Genomic DNA, 19,264 nt, shown 5'->3' with positions numbered 1-19,264 from the left:
TAACCCTGCTAAAAAATGATATTTTCAACATGGCTACTCGATCTGTGGCAACTGGCGAGACACCGCGCTCCAAGTCGTTCACCTGTGGTCCCGACCATCAACTCCTACGGATCAAATTATCACGCGAGCTGACTATTCCTACAAAGGTGCTCCACCACGTACCTGGTACCCGCGAATGCAGCAATCGTGCACCTAGGGTTTTAGGGTTTATTTGTTAATGTCGCCTTTACGTAACACTCATGTGTGCGAGACAGCGAGAGGCCGACTGCGTTTGTGCGCCTCTGTAACGCCCCGAGACCGACGCTCCAGAAGACTTCCATATTTTTGTGATCGCCATGTGTTCCTTTTGGTGCTTGCTCTTTTATTGTTGCATTGCATCATGTCATCATGCCATCATGTCATTAATCTTTGCACCAAAACTCAATTAGATAAATTGCATGGATCTTCGATCCATTTAAATCGAGGGAAGGGTGACTTCTCTTTATAACATATCCTCCCAATATTACGGAGCTATAGTAAATATTCCATTAATTTGGAATTGACCATAACACACTTGCAAATATCCCAATGCCTTTGTTATCTTAATTCTTGGTCTCCAACCTCACCATATATTTTTTCATCATATTCCGGAGCTCCACCAAAAATCCGAACATTTTTGGACCTTCCCAACCCTCACTTCCTATTCAAATCATTTGTTAAATTCAAATGCATTTGAATTTATATTTTTCAATCTTGCCGCTTCTATTTTTCCTGGATCGAGCACATTTTTGTGAGTCCGGGAAAATAATCCCCATGTCCAACTTCTTCCCCTAACCTCTCTTTCTTTTCTTTTCTTTCTTATCCCTGTTTTGCTTTTTATTTGTTTTAGAGTGAGAGAGAGCTAGCAGGCCATCTAGGCCCATCCGCAGCCTAGCCACCTCCATGGCCTAAGGCCCAGCAGCCCCCTCGCTAACCTAGCCCGAACCCCCCTCCTCTCGATCTCTCCCTCTCGTCCCTCCTCCGCCGCCACCTACAGCCTTCCCCTCTTGTTCCTGTCAGCCACACACACACACACCTCGAGCCAGGGGAGGAGCCCCCGCACCCGTTTCCCCAGCGCCTCCAGCCTCCAGGAACTCCCCCTCGCCCGTTCTTCCTCCTGCCGTCGCCGCGTCCTCCCTCTGCCTCCTCGCCATGGCCCCTCGCAAGCTTCCTCTCGCGTTGCGCCCTCGTCCCGATCCCCTCTGCCTCCTCCTCGCACCACCGCGCTAAGCCCCTCTTCTCCTTCCCGTGGCCACCGCCGGTGCCCCGAGCTCTCCGCTCCGCCGTGCCTCCTCCCCTCTGCAGGCCCCATCTCATGGCGCCCCTTCACCTTGCGCGAACCGCACGGCCGCCGGCCATGGAGGCCACCGTGCAGGCCCTCAAGCGCGTCGGCTGTGATCCTTCCCCGGCGCCGCACCGTCTCCCTACGCTCGAAGTCAGCCGCGCCGCGGAGCCGCCCGAGCTCCTCCTTGCCCGACCTCTGCCTCGCCCTCGTCTGCAAGGGAGACAGGCGACCGAAGCCTTGCGCCAAGGCCCAGCCCAGCGCGGCATCTTCCTCAGCCCGCTGTTCCATTGCCTCCTTGTTGTTGCCACCCGAGGCCCTGGTGTTGCTTCGTTTTGGATCGTCAAGACCGACAAGATCGTCTACACAAAACTGCCAGTACCTCTACGCACGGATACACCAAGACCGTCCCGGATAACGTCAAGTACCACGACAACCATGTCCCGTCAAGTTCGTCTACGGAATGAGTACCACTACGCCCGAATACCGTGGATGCACCAAGTTCCACTATGAGATGTACCACTACTGTCGCCAAGTTCGACTACCGCACGGTTACGCCAAGTTCATCTACGAAACGTGTACAACTACTTCCCCTACGACCCGTGAACGACTACTTCCCTCGACGATTGTGAACCGCCCCGAATTACACGCTTCAAGGGTATAACCGCCGAGACGATGACCCGTGGACGAATGCATGTTGTATGAGATGCTCGCGCTTGCACCGTGTCCCAGTTGTCGCTTGCGCGTTCCTTGTTTCCATGGCACCGACATGTGGGACACCCGGTAATCGGGATCACTCCACCATCCTTTCATGACTCGCTCACGACCGCTTCCTTTTTGCGCCGGTATCTCCATGAGCTACCGGAACCGATATGTTGTCGTGGCATCATTTTCGGATTCTCCGCCGTGGTACCCTTTTTCTTTCCACCACGGTGTCAAATGCTTCATAACATGCTCATGTCAATATTTTCATTAAATTGCATAAAACTGGCATATGTCATTCGCATCATGATAGCAACATTTAAATGTTTAAAATTGTGTTTGCATTTAAATTGCTATATGCATATGGGGATTTTTCTGGTTTTGTCGTTTTGTTATTTCCGGCCTCATTTATACTTGCCTAGATAGGTTGTTTAATTATGCTTCACCCCTTGCCATGTTTAATAACATTTAATATTGTTGGGTACATAAACGAGAGAGAACTAAATAATTGATGTGGTGTTTCGTCAATATGCAACTCGTTGCATATTTAGCTCCACTTAATTTGTAGTATTATTTGTTGCACTTTGCCATGCCATGCCTTTTTTTAACCGGACATGCATCATACTTGATTGTGCATCATGCCATGCGTATGTGGTGGTTGTTTACTATGTTGTTTGTTTCTTTCCGGGTTGCTTCTCTCGTTAGCTTCAGGTTCGTTCCGGAGTTGTGAGGATTCATTCGACTACGTCCGGTTGTCTACTTCGTGGACTCGTTCTTCTTCCTTGCGGGATCTCAGGCAAGATGACCATACCCTCGAAATCACTTCTATCTTTGCTTGCTAGTTGCTCGCTCTATCGCTATGTTGTGCTACCTACCACTTGCTATATCATGCCTCCCATATTTCCATGTCAAGCCTCTAACCACCTTTCCTAGCAAACCGTTGTTTGGCTATGTTTCCGCTTTTGCTCAGCCCCTCTTATAGCATTGCTAGTTGCAGGTGAAGATGAAGATTGCTCCATGTCGGATTATGTTTATGTTGGGATATCACAATATATCTTATTTTAATTAATGCATCTATATACTTGGTAAAGGGTGGAAGGCTCGGCCTTATGCCTGGTGTTTTGTTCCACTCTTGCCGCCCTAGTTTCCGTCATATCGGTGTTATGTTCCTTGATTTTGCGTTCCTTACGCGGTTGAGTGATTTATGGGACCCCCTTGACAGTTCGCTTTGAATAAAACTCCTCCAGCAAGGCCCAACCTTGGTTTTACCATTTGCTACCACCTATCCCCTTTTCCCTTGGGTTCTGCAGACTCAAGGGTCATCTTTATTTTAACCCCCCCCTCCCCGGGCCACTGCTCCTTCGAGTGTTGGTCCGAACTGAGTAGACTGCAGGGCCCCCTCGTGGAAACTCGAGGTCTGGTTTTACTCGTAGGATGTCTCATCCGGTGTTGCCCTGAGAACGAGATATGTGCAGCTCCTATCGGGATTTGTCGGCACATCGGGCGGCTTTGCTGGTCTTGTTTTACCATTGTCGAAATGTCCTGTAAACCGGGATTCCGAGACTGATCGGGTCTTCCCGGGAGAAGGTTTATCCTTCGTTGACCGTGAGAGCTTATAATGGGCTAAGTTGGGACACCCCTGCAGGGTATAAACTTTCGAGAGCCGTGCCCGCGGTTATGTGGCAGATGGGAATTTGTTAATGTCCGGTTGTAGAGAACTTGACACTTGACCCTAATTAAAACACATCAACCGCGTGTGTAGCCGTGATGGTCTCTTCTCGGCAGAGTCCGGGAAGTGAACACGGTTTTTGGGTTATGTTTGACGTAAGTAGGAGTTCAGGATCACTTCTTGATCATTACTAGCTAGCGACCGTTCCGTTGCTTCTCTTCTCACTCTTATTTGCGTATGTTAGCCACCATATATGCTAGTGCTTGCTGCAGCTCCTCCTCACTACCCCATCCTTTCCTATAAGCTTAAATAGTCTTGATCCCGCGGGTGTGAGATTGCTGAGTCCTCGTGACTCACAGATACTTCCAAAACAGTTGCAGGTGTCGACGATGACAATGTAGGTGACACAACTGAGCTCAAGTGGGAGCTCGATGAAGATCTTGTTCGCTGTGTTGTTTCTTTTCTTGTTGATCAGCAGTGGTGCCCAGTTGGGACGATCGGGGATCTAGCAGTTGGGTTGTCTTCTTTTCATTTGGATTTGACCGTAGTCGGTCTATGTGTGTTCTCTGAATGATGTATGATTTATTTATGTATGGTGTGAAGTGGCGATTGTAAGCCAACTCTTTATCCCATTCTTGTTCATTACATGGGATTGTGTGAAGATGACCCTTCTTGCGACAAAACCACAATGCGGTTATGCCTCTAAGTCGTGCCTCGACACGTGGGAGATATAGCCGCATCGTGGGTGTTACAAGTTGGTAATCAGAGCCATCCCCGACTTAGGAGCCCCCTGCTTGATCGAATCGCTAGCGTTGTTGAGTCTAGAACAAAAATGTTTTGAGTCTTAGGATTATATATATCGGAGAGTAGGATTCTTTTTACTCCTCAGTCCCTTCGTCGCTCTGGTGAGGCCTCCTGACGTAGAAGTTTTGACTCTTCTCTCCTCAAATTTCACTAAAAAATTTTTATAGGATCACACGGGTATCTTAGAATCGTTCCGATGGTTTTGTGACGAGAACATTGTTCTTGGTGCCTCCTAACATTTAGGGGTTGTGGCAGTGTCCCGGGGAGTTGAGCTCCGAGGTGTTGTCGTCACAATTTTATCGTTGCAGTTCTGGAATACCTGAGTTTCGCCGACATCGAAAATCTCTTTTATGCAGTTGTTGGTGAGATCACCTCGACGCCACCCAGTACTGGGGCGGGAGTTCGGGAGTATTGCCATAACTCGTATAACGGATGCTTTTCGAAGGTTGAGGTAAATGATTTCCGAAGGTTTCTTGGTTATGTGTTGACGGATGGATACAGCTGGATCTAGGTATTGTTAGTTTGGGTGATATATTTTGTGTCCCCTGTATCCCCAACACCTGATTGCATAACCAGAAAGTTTTGGGAGTTTATAAGTGGGAATTCAAGTAGCTCCTAGGATATGTTTCCGACAGATGCATGATATGAGATTGGGGTTCGACGTCTAGTGGTCCGCCTTTCCACGGTTGGTTTTACAGTGGTCTCGTAGTGTCTTAAAGAGTCCTTGGCTATGCTGACTCGGGGACGCTTCGTATGTCATGTGCACTGCCTTGTACATGATGGTGCTGTACGTTCGAGCCCGTGTGGGCCCCACCACGAAAACTTCGGACGAAATCTCTATCATATGTTTGTTCCGGCTTATTCTGCAAGCCAAATCCTTTGTTTTGTTTTAAGTTGTGGTATTCGAGTTGCTTTGAAGTCAAATGTTAAATCCATACCTTTCCTAAATGGTGTTCTCATATTTCTATATGGATACTAATCCTTCTTGATCTCGAGGTCGTCATGTTAATTCTTTTCCAACCGGCGTGCTTCTCTTCAAGTGGATCCGGTCTTTTCAACATCCGCAAGATCAACTCTAAGTTTTCTCAACGGTGTTTGTTTCATCCGTCCCAAGGTGCCTTTGTTTTTCCCACCCTCCCACCCTTTTCCTTCAAGGAATCAGATGTCGTAACCAAGTATCCATTTTATTCACGTGAAGTCCCTTCATTCTTTTCAATCAATGTTCTTACCCGGTGGTTCTCATGAAGATGGTCTTCAAGTTTATCATTCTTCATTCTTTTTCTTCTCCGGTGGACTAAATTCAAGCCTTCAATGTTGGTCACATTCTTTTTCCTTGTTTCAAATGTTTTTCTCATGCCGGTGCAACTCTTAATCATTCTTCGCATGCTATTCAATTGTTCCGGAGTGCTGAAGATGCCTCAGGAGATTCATGTTTTCATTCCTAATCCATTCAAGCTATTTCGAGGTTGTTATCTCATTCAACTCATTTAATTCAACTAGCGCAATCTCTCTTTTAAATCATTACAACGGTGTTTCTCTTGAGTGGGCCCTAACCCATAGGTTTTTTTCCCCAGGATCTTACCTAACTCTTCTAATTCTTTCCGGAGTTATTCTCAAACTCTTGCAAAGTTTGACGTAAGAATTAATTATCATCAGTCATATGTCTTTCTCCAAGATCTTCCAAATTCTTTTCATTGTTGGTTCAACATTTCTTATTTTCATTCCGGAGTGCCAACAATTCATGGTGGTGTTTCTCGTCATCATTCTCAACATTTGAAGACCGAAGAAGAATTTTCTCTTAAATCTTATCCGTTCTCTCAAGATTCATGGTTCTAGCTTCATGCCATCCTCTCATAATTGTTTTCGATTGTGAGAATTATTTTCACCCATCCGAAGAAGTGCAGGAGTCTTTTCAGGTTGATTCTCTGGAGCCATCATCTCAAGTATTATTCATTCTCAGCTTTTCTCATTCTCCAAATCTTACCGGTGCATCGTTCAAGTATTCTCTAATCAGCTCGTGATATCTTGGTTCCCGTGTATCAAATTCCCTCGAGTATTTTCGCGCGCTCTTTAATTCTTACGGTGGTTCGTTCAAGAGTTCTCTTTCTTGGTTATCATATTAATTCATTCGTTGTTTCCAAATCCCACCGGTCGTTCCATCAAGACCTTATTCAAGTTTGCGCTATATCTATCTTAATCCTTTCTACGAGAATAAGTAGTATGCCAAATCCGTTGCTTGTCATCAATCTAAATTGGTGAAGGATACGCGTAATGTAATTCTTATTCCTGTTTCCTCCAAGTGATTAATTCCTTCTTCCGGAGTTCGTTCATGATATCAAACTCTCGGTTCCAAGTTGTTCATCTTTTCTTTCCGGAGCTCCAAGTTTTTTCAATTATATCATTTCAAACCTTCATCTAATCGTTGCAAGGCTTCACCTTGTGTTGTCAACTTCTCTTTCTTTTTATCATCCTTTTATTACCGGAGTTCTTCATGGAGGCTCTACATGGTGGTTCATCAAAGATTCTTTTTATTCTTCAATTGTTCTTCAAGATTTCTCTTGAAGTTAAGATCCGCCAAGCTATACTCTTAAATAAACATGGTGCTCATCACATGTTTTGTGTTGAGGAGTTCAAGCATTCTTCATCTTGCATTCCGAAGTGCAATTCTTTCTACCTCATTTTGAGATGGTGTTATGTCCTTCTTGACAATTTCCATTCATGTTCCATGATTCACTTGTTGTTAAGAATGAGGTATTTTAAATCCATCAATCTCTTCGTTGGATTTATCTTGTGTCATGTTTCACCTAAAGCTTTCCCTAAGGATTTTTGCTATTTATGGTGCTCATAAATGACCCAAGTTCTTCGTTTATCCTCCCGGCGAAATAAGTTTCTCGTCTCCTTTTTCATATCAATCCAAGCTATTGTTTTTCGTTAGTGGCAGAATTTCACCTCAAGTTTTCGAGATGTTTTCCTTAAGCCCACAACAAGCTTGTTCTTTCGTTGTTGATTTTTCCAACAACTCCGTTCAATCCTACTTCGTAAGGATGCTCTTTACAATTCATTTATGGTAGGAGATGTTGGTTTCATTCTTCGTTCTATTCACTCCAACTATCTAACTATCATGCATTGTTTTCGGAGGCTTTGTGATGTTGCTCTCTTCGACCAATCATCTTGTTTTGTCAAGATCATGTAATTTTTCCTTTCTTATCCGTTTAGCCGGAGTGTCGTGTTTTCATTCGAGTTCTCGCATCTTATCAAGTTTCGTCTCCTTCCTCAACCAGAGTGATGTCTGAAATCTTTCTTACCCCTTGTACCATTCTTTCATTAGTTACAGAGGCAGTGTGTTGTTAAATTCATCGAGTATCCTCTCATCTTGTCAAGATCATGTTCAATTCCTTCCATTTACAGTCGGAGTGCTGCTCAAATTATATCATTCTTATTCCTTCCTATCTTGTTTTAACCGGAGTGGTTTAAATATCTATCGTGTCACTTAACCTCAAGGTTCTCATGGTGTTCCTTGCTTCCGTTTACTACGGAGTTCTCTCAATTCGCTTATCTCCGTTGTGTCATTTCCTCAAGCTTTGCGACCTCTCAAGGTTCTTTGGTTTCACTCGTTTGTCAAAGAAGCAACTTCGTGTTACCTCTTCCTCTTCCGCTTTTCTCTCTGGTGCCATCCTAGATCTCGGGATGAGATCCTCTTGTAGTGGTGGAGTGTTGTAACGCCCCGAGACCGACGCTTCAGAAGACTTCCATATTTTTGTGATCGCCGTGTGTTCCTTTTGGTGCTTGCTCTTTTATTCTTGCATTGCATCATGTCATCATGCCATCATGTCATTAATCTTTGCACCAAAACTAACTAAATAAATTGCATGGATCTTCGATCCATTTAAATCGAGGGAAGGGTGACTTCTCTTTATAACATATTCTCCCAATATTAGGGAGCTATAGTAAATATTCCATTAATTTGGAATTGACCATAACACACTTGCAAATATCCCAATGCCTTTATTATCTTAATTCTTGGTCTCCAACCTCGCCATATATTTTTTTCATCATATTCCGGAGCTCCACCAAAAATCCGAACATTTTTGGACCTTCCCAACCCTCACTTCCTATTCAAATCATTTGAATTAAATTCAAATGCATTTGAATTTATATTTTTCAATCTTGCCGGTTCTATTTTTCCTGGATCGAGCACATTTTTGTGAGTCCGGGAAAATAATCCCCATGTCCAACTTCTTCCCCTAACCTGTCTTTCTTTTCTTTTCTTTCTTATCCTTGTTTTGCTTTTTGTTTGTTTTAGAGTGAGAGAGAGCCAGCAGGCCATCTAGGCCCATCCGCAGCCTAGCCACCTCCATGGCCCAAGGCCCAGCAGCCCCCTCGCTAACCTAGCCCGAACGCCCCTCCTCTCGATCTCTCCCTCTCGTCCCTCCTCCGCCGCCACCTACAGCCTTCCCCTCTCGTTCCTGTCAGCCACACACACACACCTCGAGCCAGGAGAGGAGCCCCCGCACCCATTTCCCCAGCGCCGCCAGCCTCCAGGAACTCCCCCTCGCCCGTTCTTCCTCCTGCCGTCGCCGCGTCCTCCGTCTGCCTCCTCGCCATGGCCCCTCGCAAGCTTCCTCCCGCGCTGCACCCTCGTCCCGATCCCCTCTGCCTCCTCCTCGCACCACCGCGCTAAGCCCTTCTTCTCCTTCCCGTCGCCACCGCCGGCGCCCCGAGCTCTCCGCTCCGCCGTTCCTCCTTCCCTCTGTAGGCCCCATCTCATGGCGCCCCTTCACCTTGCGCGAACCGCACGGCCGCCGGCCATGGAGGCCACCGTGCAGGCCCTCAAGCGCGTCGGCCGTGATCCTTCCCCGGCGCCGCACCGTCTCCCTGCGCTCGAAGTCAGCCGCGCCGTGGAGCCGCCCGAGCTCCTCCTTGCCTGACCTCTGCCTCACCCTCGTCTGCAAGGGAGACAGGCGACTGAAGCCTTGCGCCAAGGCCCAGCCCAGCGCGGCATCTTCCTCAGCCCGTTGTTCCATTGCCTCCTTGTTGTTGCCACCTGAGGCCCTGGTGTTGCTTCGTTTTGGATCGTCAAGACCGACAAGATCGTCTACACAAAACTGCCAGTACCTCTACGCACGGATACACCAAGACCGTCCCGGATAACGTCAAGTACCACGACAACCATGTCCCGTCAAGTTCGTCTACGGAATGAGTACCACTACGCCCGAATACCGTGGATGCACCAAGTTCCACTATGAGATGTACCACTACTATCGCCAAGTTCGACTACCGCACGGTTACGCCAAGTTCATCTACGAAACGTGTACAACTACTTCCCCTACGACCCGTGAATGACTATTTCCCTCGACGATTATGAACCGCCCCGAATTACACGCTTCAAAGGTATAACCGCCGAGACGATGACCCGTGGACGAATGCATGTTGTATGAGATGCTCGCGCTTGCACCGTGTCCCAGTTGTCGCTTGCGCGTTCCTTGTTTCCATGCCACTGACATGTGGGACACCCGGTAATCGGGATCACTCCACCATCCTTTCATGACTCGCTCACGCCCGCTTCCTTTTTGCGCCGGTATCTCCATGAGCTACCGGAACCGATATATTGCCGTGGCATCATTTTCGGATTCGCCGCCGGGGTACCCTTTTTCTTTCCACCACGGTGTCAAATGCTTCATAACATGCTCATGTCAATATTTTCATTAAATTGCATAAAACTGGCATATGTCATTTGCATCATGATAGCAACATTTAAATGTTTAAAATTGTGTTTGCATTTAAATTGCTATATGCATATGGGGATTTTTCCGGTTTTGTCGTTTGTTATTTCCGGCCTCATTTATACTTGCCTAGATAGGTTGTTTAATTATGCTTCACCCCTTGCCATGTTTAATAACATTTAATATTGTTGGGTACATAAACGAGAGAGAACTAAATAATTGATGTGGTGTTTCGTCAATATGCAACTCGTTGCATATTGAGCTCCACTTAATTTGTAGTATTGTTTGTTGCACTTTGCCATGCCATGCCTTTTTTTAACCGGACATGCATCATACTTGATTGTGCATCATGCCATGTGTATGTGGTGGTTGTTTACTATGTTGTTTGTTTCTTTCCGGGTTGCTTCTCTCGTTAGCTTCGGGTTCGTTCCGGAGTTGTGAGGATTCGTTCGACTACGTCCGGTTGTCTACTTCGTGGACTCGTTCTTCTTCCTTGCGGGATCTCAGGCAAGATGACCATACCCTCGAAATCACTTCTATCTTTGCTTGCTAGTTGTTCGCTCTATCGCTATGTTGCGCTACCTACCACTTGCTATATCATGCCTCCCATATTTCCATGTCAAGCCTCTAACCACCTTTCCTAGCAAACCGTTGTTTGGCTATGTTTCCGCTTTTGCTCAGCCCCTCTTATACCGTTGCTAGTTGCAGGTGAAGATGAAGATTGCTCCATGTCGGATTATGTTTATGTTGGGATATCACAATATATCTTATTTTAATTAATGCATCTATATACTTGGTAAAGGGTGGAAGGCTCGGCCTTATGCCTGGTGTTTTGTTCCACTCTTGCCGCCCTAGTTTCCGTCATATCGGTGTTATGTTCCTTGATTTTGCGTTCCTTACGCGGTTGGGTGATTTATGGGACCCCCTTGATAGTTCGCTTTGAATAAAACTCCTCTAGCAAGGCCCAACCTTGGTTTTACCATTTGCTACCACCTATCCCCTTTTCCCTTGGGTTCTGCAGACTCAAGGGTCATCTTTATTTTAACCCCCCCCCCCGGGCCAGTGCTCCTTCGAGTGTTGGTCCGAACTGAGTAGTTTGTGGGGCCCCCTCGTGGAAACTCGAGGTCTGGTTTTACTCGTAGAATGTCTCATCCGGTGTTGCCTTGAGAACGAGATATGTGCAGCTCCTATCTGGATTTGTCGGCACATCGGGCGGCTTTGCTGGTCTTGTTTTACCATTGTCGAAATGTCTTGTAAACCGGGATTCCGAGACTGATCGGGTCTTCCCGGGAGAAGGTTTATCCTTCGTTGACCGTGAGAGCTTATAATGGGCTAAGTTGGGACACCCCTGCAGGGTATAAACTTTCGAGAGCCGTGCCCGCGGTTATGTGGCAGATGGGAATTTGTTAATGTCCGGTTGTAGAGAACTTGACACTTGACCCTAATTAAAACACATCAACCGCGTGTGTAGCCGTGATGGTCTCTTCTCGGCGGAGTCCGGGAAGTGAACACGGTTTTTGGGTTATGTTTGACGTAAGTAGGAGTTCAGGATCACTTCTTGATCATTACTAGCTGGCGACCGTTCCGATGCTTCTCTTCTCACTCTTATTTGCGTATGTTAGCCACCATATATGCTAGTGCTTGCTGCAGCTCCACCTCACTACCCCATCCTTTCCTATAAGCTTAAATAGTTTTGATCCCGCGGGTGTGAGATTGTTGAGTCCTCATGACTCACAGATACTTCCAAAATAGTTGCAGGTGTCGACGATGACAGTGCAGGTGACGCAACTGAGCTCAAGTGGGAGCTCGATGAAGATCTTGTTCGTTGTGTTGTTTCTTTTCTTGTTGATCAGCAGTGGTGCCCAGTTGGGACGATCGGGGATCTAGCAGTTGGGTTGTCTTCTTTTCATTTGGATTTGACCGTAGTCGGTCTATGTGTGTTCTCTGAATGATGTATGATTTATTTATGTATGGTGTGAAGTGGCGATTGTAAGCCAACTCTTTATCCTATTCTTGTTCATTACATGGGATTGTGTGAAGATGACCCTTCTTGCGACAAAACCACAATGCGGTTATGCCTCTAAGTCGTGCCTTGACACGTGGGAGATATAGCCGCATCGTGGGTGTTACAGCCTCTTCTCTTCGTATATGTACTCCACCGTTTGTCTGGTGTCCAAAAAATCATAATAACTACTAGCAATGTGCCAATGCGTTGCCACACGATCAAAGTAGATTAATACATATTCACCGATTTGATAGAAAAAAAGTCTAGTTTTGAAATACGTATATCACTAAAAATATGTTATGTTTCACTCAAAATATATTTCCTTTGGCGGTTTTGATGAGATAAGGGAGGAATGCTTTTGGTTTCAAGATTCGAGAAGTGGTATATGTCTAATTTCTACTCTTACTAGCAAGATGCCCGTGCGTTGCACGGAACATCAAGATCTTGTGGGAGAAAAGGATGAATGAGGGAAGGCCTTATCTGCAAATGTGGTGAAGAGTGCGGGTAAATTGCCATATTTTCCTTCCTATCCGTCAGATATAAATCGGACGACCTACATTCCAGGATGGCAGGCCCACCATCATCACCAACTCTATTTTTTATCCCTACTCTTATAAAAAGCTTTGTCAGTGATGATCGTGTGCCTGCCATCCTGCAATATAGGCCGTTCGATCTATATCTGATGGATAGGAAGGAAACTATGGCAATTTTGCAAAAAGATACCCACACCCCTCTCCACATTTGCAAATAAGGCCTTCCCTCATTCATCCTTTTCCCCCACAAGATAAACTACTCATACAAATGCATCTTGATGTTCCGTGCAACGCATGGGCATCTTGCTAGTTGTTGCAAAAAGCCCATGTGTGTGAGAGAGAGGGAGAGTGGAGGAGGACGGAGTGCATGTGTGACAAAGACACAAGGAGTGTGTGTGCGATAGGTATCAGCTTAAAATGACGCGATAGTGTGTGTGTGCACGATCGAGAGGGCGTGTCTCAAGAAGGGAAGAAAAATCTACATAGATACAAGGAGCGGGAGAGAGACATGTATGCGATGGTGGAAGCACGAGTGTGCGGGTGTATCAACCTATCTAGAGGCTAGCTAGTCGATAAATGTTTGTGAGGAGTCGGGGTGCGAAAGCGAGAGTTTTGTGTGTGTGAGAGAGAGACGGTAGTCGGGAAGGGGAGTGGAAGCAGGAGTTGTGTGTGTGTGTGTGAGAGAGAGAGAGAGAGGAGACGGTAGTCGGGGTTGTCTGATCGGTAAACAAATGAATAATGTCAGTCTAGGATGGAGACGAAAAGGAGACTGCAACAAATGTTGTGTCTACAGGAGAGAGAGAGAGAGAGAGAGAGAGTAATTTTAGTCGTATGCGTCATATGTAGAGACATATAGGGTGTGTGAGAGAATCCCATAGAGAGAAAGACAAAGTGAAAGACGAGTGGAGACTGTGTGTGTGGCGGTGAAAAAGAAAGCTTAGGTACCGAGTGATACCAGAGAACAGTAGAGACGTGAGAGATAATGAAAACCGTGTAATGTATAATGATAGGGAGAGTGTGACACTTCTCAAGGGAGACGTCGAGAGACCATGTTTGCAAGGATAGGAGAAACATGAAGTGAGCGTGCGGGTGAGCTGGAGAAAAGAGAGTGATAGCTACCTGAAGGAGCATGCATGCGAGAGAGATGGGCGTGAAAGGAGTGAACAAAAAAGGGATTCAAATATTTGAATTCGAGATGATGATACATGTAATCCATACTCGAACCAAAATTGATCTATCAAACATGCATACTCATATGAATTCACACACATCTATATTATTTAATATGTAGATATTACTGATCCATACATTTTAGTAGAACATAATTCGGTTAAATTTTTTTGAATTCAACCTTAAGATTTCGAGATCGTTGTATTTGTAAATCATATTATACATATAAAGGAGCAGAATTCTTTGCTGTGCTTTTGAAAGTATATATAAAAAATGATGTATATAGAATGTAATTCCAATTGAAAATGGATCCCGCCCGAAAAAAATACAAATGGGATTCGAATTGAGTTGGCACGGTAAACGTGCACTCTGCAAAATTTGAACGAAGTGGGGAAAGTCGCAGTAACCGCCCGAAACCAAAATCTGCGAGATGGAAATCACTACTGCCTATCCCTGCCACGCAAAGCCTATCTGCTGGATTTCTATAGGTTTTGATAGGGGTAGGTTTGTAATTTCACCCAAACGTGACGTAACCGCCTCTCACCCGGATTCATACATGGTGGGCGCCAAAACGCAGTGTGTCCTCGGCCGAAATCGACTCCCTCCCCGATTCATATTCATACACGGTGGGCGCCAAAAACAAACTCTCGTCGGCAAATATTCGGTGTATGCAAGATTACCGTCCTATCCCCAACCGACTAATGTTGCTGTGATGTAGTATAAATTTGAAACGGGGGCTAAGTTTGTAAATTTCCTCGCATTTGAGACAAAGTGCGCCCTGAATACATGGTTCCCCCCTTCCTCTCTACCTCCCTTTTCTCCATTCGTACTGCGTGGGCGCCAAAACACCCTCTCCACCCCACCCTCCTCCGTCCGCCGCCATCCGCCACCCCATCCACCGCCGTCCTCCTCCACCATGCCGGAGCTGATACCCCGACGCCGCCGTCCATTACAAGAGATCGACCTCTCTCATCCACGGCTTCGGACCGGGATCCTTGCATCCCGTCCTCTCGCTTCTTCCCTGCCATCATCCACCTTGTCGGCGCCGCTCCTACGACCGTCTCGTCCACCGCGCCCCGCCGCCACCGTCTACCCTCCAAGATCTGCTTCCACGCCGCCGACAGCCATCGCTACCGCAGCACCATCAAATTCTCAGCAGATGCGTACACGGCGCCGCACCAGAGGCGATACTCTTTAGTATCTGCGCAACTTATTTATCGCAGCAAGAAAATAGATCGCCACTGCTTTACTCTGATTTCTTGTCTTGGTTGCGAAGTTGCCTTTGTCCGGTTTTCACCTTCAGATCCGCCATGGCACGCTCAACACTATACTCCCAATGCTTATGGTTTTCCCCTTTTATATTCCACACTAGTTAAATCACAGTAGACTAAATTTCAAAATTGGGTCAGTCGATTTTTCAGAGCTCGCCGGAGTTCGCCGGTGCGATCGAAGGGGCTGGGGTGGTTGTGGGGCCTCGCCGAACGAAGAAAACTCGACGCGGGTGGGGGTTGGGGCGGGGGTGGGGGTGGGGGTGGCGGAGGAACACAGGCGGTGGGGGCCGGTGGTCCGGCCGGCAGCCCGTGCGGTGTTCTGTATGGGAAGAATCAGAGACGAGGAAGAAGAAGGGTTAGGTGACGTAGGATCTTCATCTAACCGCCTGAAATGGTCGAGAGACAGCTGGGAGTTGCATTCTTAATGCGCTCTGGTTCATCATGTGTGGGCACTGTGCAACCAACATTTTATTATCCAAAATCTGCTTGCTCTTCTTTACCATGTTCCTCTTCCGTTCTTCTTTAATATGTACTCTCTCCGTTCCTAAATACAAGTCTTTGTATAGATTCCACCATGGACTACATATGGAGCAAAATGAGTGAATCTACACTCTAAAATGTATCCGGATACATCTGTATGTGATCCATAGTGGAAATCTCTACCAAGACTTATATTTTGGAACGAAGGGAGTATGATAGTAGTACAGTATGCTCCTTGTACTGAAGATGAGTAGGGACATTTGCAGTGTAGAGGTCTATACGGTCGGTTGTGATGGACACTTTGAGCCTCTTTGATTCGTAGGATCTTGTAAACATAGGAATAGGATTTGTAGTGGCCTGCCCACTTGAATCCTATACGAATAGCAAGGAAATGCGGGGAGCTGTGTCGCCTTTGAGAGTTACACTGATATTAACAGTACCGCACCTTCACTTGAAGAGAGCTGGTATCCGAAGCCTTTCTAGCCGTACCAGCAATACTAGCACATATATTCCAGCAAGTTCCACTTTGCTGATTTTACTCTGATGCTTAAGGTTTTCCCGTTATATCTACACTATGATCTGTGTAGCTGCTTTGTGTGGCACTAGCAGCAGTCCACTCTTGAAGCTAAACACTACAATGACTTAAAAAATTGGCACCAAGGCATTGAGTGCCATTCTGGATGCAATGAAACTCATACGCTCCCCACCTGTTGATTCTTGTTCAGAATATGATCCTAATGACTATTCTAACCTCGAGGAATCAAAGGCAGATGGCCTGTCCTGTTCACCCATCAAGGTGCCTGTTCTAATTTGGCTATGTTTTATTGATTGCGGGTATCTTGCATATGTGATCTTGCATTTCTTCTACTTTGTTGCACCGCCATCTGCTTAGTTTACTCATCATATATGTCGAGATGCCATGCCCATCCATTATCAATACATATTCCATCTGTCATCATACCATGTTTTTCCACTCAAATGTTGTTCTTGTGCATCAGACATCAAAAAGGAAGAGGGTGATTGCCGAACCTGAAGGAGCACCAGCAAAGTCCTTGAAAAACATGGTGGTGCTGGAGAAATCAGACTGCACCCCACTTATATTGGCGGTACAACCAGTAACACAAAACGTAGGACCCACTCCAGCAGACTGTACCCATACTTCACTGGCCACACCACTAGCCCCACCACACAGGACCTGCACTCCAGCAAAAGGTATACCGATTTCATTTGCCATAGCACCAGCTGTACCACAGAAAAATCCCACTCCAGCAAAAAGTACAGCAAGTCCACCGGCGGAAGACCTATCCCAACTGCAGAAACGGCCAATTCCTGCAGATTGGAACCCCATTCCATTTATTCCCAGTTTAAAAGACAATGCTTTCAATGTTGTTAGGGACTACGTGCATATATTCCCATCATGGGAAGATTATTGTGAAGACAAACACCATTTTCACATCTTCCTGTCCAACTTACGTGTAAGTGCTATTATTCATGGTTATTATTTTCCTGTTTTCTGCTGATTGAACACATCAATGATTTACATTACATTGTTGTAACTAGGCGAGGGTCAATCTGGATAGTCATGATGAGCAAAGCTTGCTTGTGCTTTTCAAGGAAGCATTGCAGCAGTATCGGTGTTGCCTGAGGAAATCACACTTTGATGGCAAGTCTATAAACGAATTTCCGGTGAAGTCTCCTGTGCTAAATTTAGAAGACATTAAATGGAAAAACCTTGTTATGCACTGGTCTCATTCCCAGGATGAGGTACTGTCTATGAAATCACATGACAATTTGAACTTCTACTTTTCCGCATGTGCCTTACGGATCTTTTTTGCAGGAAATCTGCTCGAAGAAGAATTCCGGTTTGACAAGAATGACAGGATATCGCAAATATGCTGCCCGCTGCTTTGCTCTTGTTAGTACCTGTTGTCCTGTATCACTGTACTTGCATACATACCTGGTTCATTATGTGACAGCAGTATGCATGATAGCTTGCTTATCAATTGTTCGCTCCAAATTATATGATCTGTATGAATGGTTACATTAGTGTAGAATATATCCAATGCCAATGTTTTTTTAGCTCTGCATTGTTCTTGTAAGTACATGTTGTCCTTTATCAGTGTACTTATAATGACAGGTAGTTGTTCATGTACCATCACTCTGCAGCTTATTTTCCTTTGCCCTCCATTTTCTACACATCAGATCTATATTTACTCTTACCATAAGGTTGGTACTGAAGAAGTTTAGCTGTGCATTGCTCTTGGCTGTACCTTTTGCCTGTATCACTGCACTTACATTTATAGCTACTTGGTTATGTAGCATCACTCTTCATCTTATCTTAAATATTCTCCATTTTTTCGTATATTATCACATCTATATTTACTCTTAACAAAATGTAGAATAAAGGCAATGCTTTTGAAGAAGATTCTGTGGTAAACTTCTTGAATTGCCCCCCCCCCCATCAGCATGGACAAGGCCTTTATAGAGCCTGTCTTCACCAATAATGTAAGTTTGTCCATCTCAAGCCTTCAAACTTTGTTGTATATATTTGGTTAGGCATGACTGCAACAGCTGTTTATTTTTGGTGTTTGCATCAAATTGCTTGTTTAAAGTTTATTATGTAGTTCATAAACAAAAGTTTGTCCTTTCTCAATTTAAGTTTTCAGTTGTACAACCAAGTTCCTTCTTCATACTATGTAAATTAAACTATACAGAGCAAGTGATCTTCTTTTGCACTGCATGTATGCTTCTGTTCTTCATCCGTAATCCAGTGGTGTGGTGAACCTACCCACTACAGCACAATGTCATATTCTGCAATGTCTTAACTATGAACAATGTCATATCATTCTACTATTATTTAAACCGTCTCTTTATTTGCCAATCTGAAATGGTATAAATTGACAGCACACTAACCATTGATACTTATGAGTTCTTGATCTGTAATCCAGTGGTGTCGTGAAGCTGCCAACTCCTTCACAATGTCATTTCCTGCCATGTCTTGACCTGAACAATACCATATTGTGTTAATGCAATTTTAAACTGTGTCACTTTATTCGTCAGTAAGAAATGTGATGAATTGTCAGCACTGATACTTTTATGTGCAAAACCTATCATCTGTCTGCTTGTTTATCTTTCAGAGTGAGGAAGATATAAGTGTTGAACAAGCGCAGTCTCATCATCTTGCTCAGCTGCTTGCACTGCAGCTCCCCAACAGGGCTAACCTTTCTTGAACTCTATTGAAGTGCTGTCGGTTTTGTATATTATTTTATCGGCGTGTTTATTTGCACTGGTGGCGATCTTTGATGCCCAGTGTATGTAATCTGTTGTCTGCTTGTGCTTTATTATCATAGTGGCGAACTTTGATGCCCAGTGGATGTAATATGCTGTAATTTCTTTATTGTACAGTCTAGGTTTTTTCTTATTCATGATGCTACAGTTATTTTACTGTATATATATCCTGTCTTCGCAGTAAACCGGCCAAACCGTAAAATTACGGTACATAATCGGGCCGTCATGCAATCCCGATGTAGGTTGGGCCTGAAACGTGCCGAACAGCTCACGGGTCGGCAGCAGCCCAAAATGAACCCCGGCCCATGATTGTGTGAAT

The sequence above is a fragment of the Triticum aestivum genome, chromosome 5D, assembly GCF_018294505.1.
Source record: "Triticum aestivum cultivar Chinese Spring chromosome 5D, IWGSC CS RefSeq v2.1, whole genome shotgun sequence".
NCBI lineage: Eukaryota > Viridiplantae > Streptophyta > Magnoliopsida > Poales > Poaceae > Triticum > Triticum aestivum.
Note: the sequence above shows the minus strand (reverse complement) of the source record.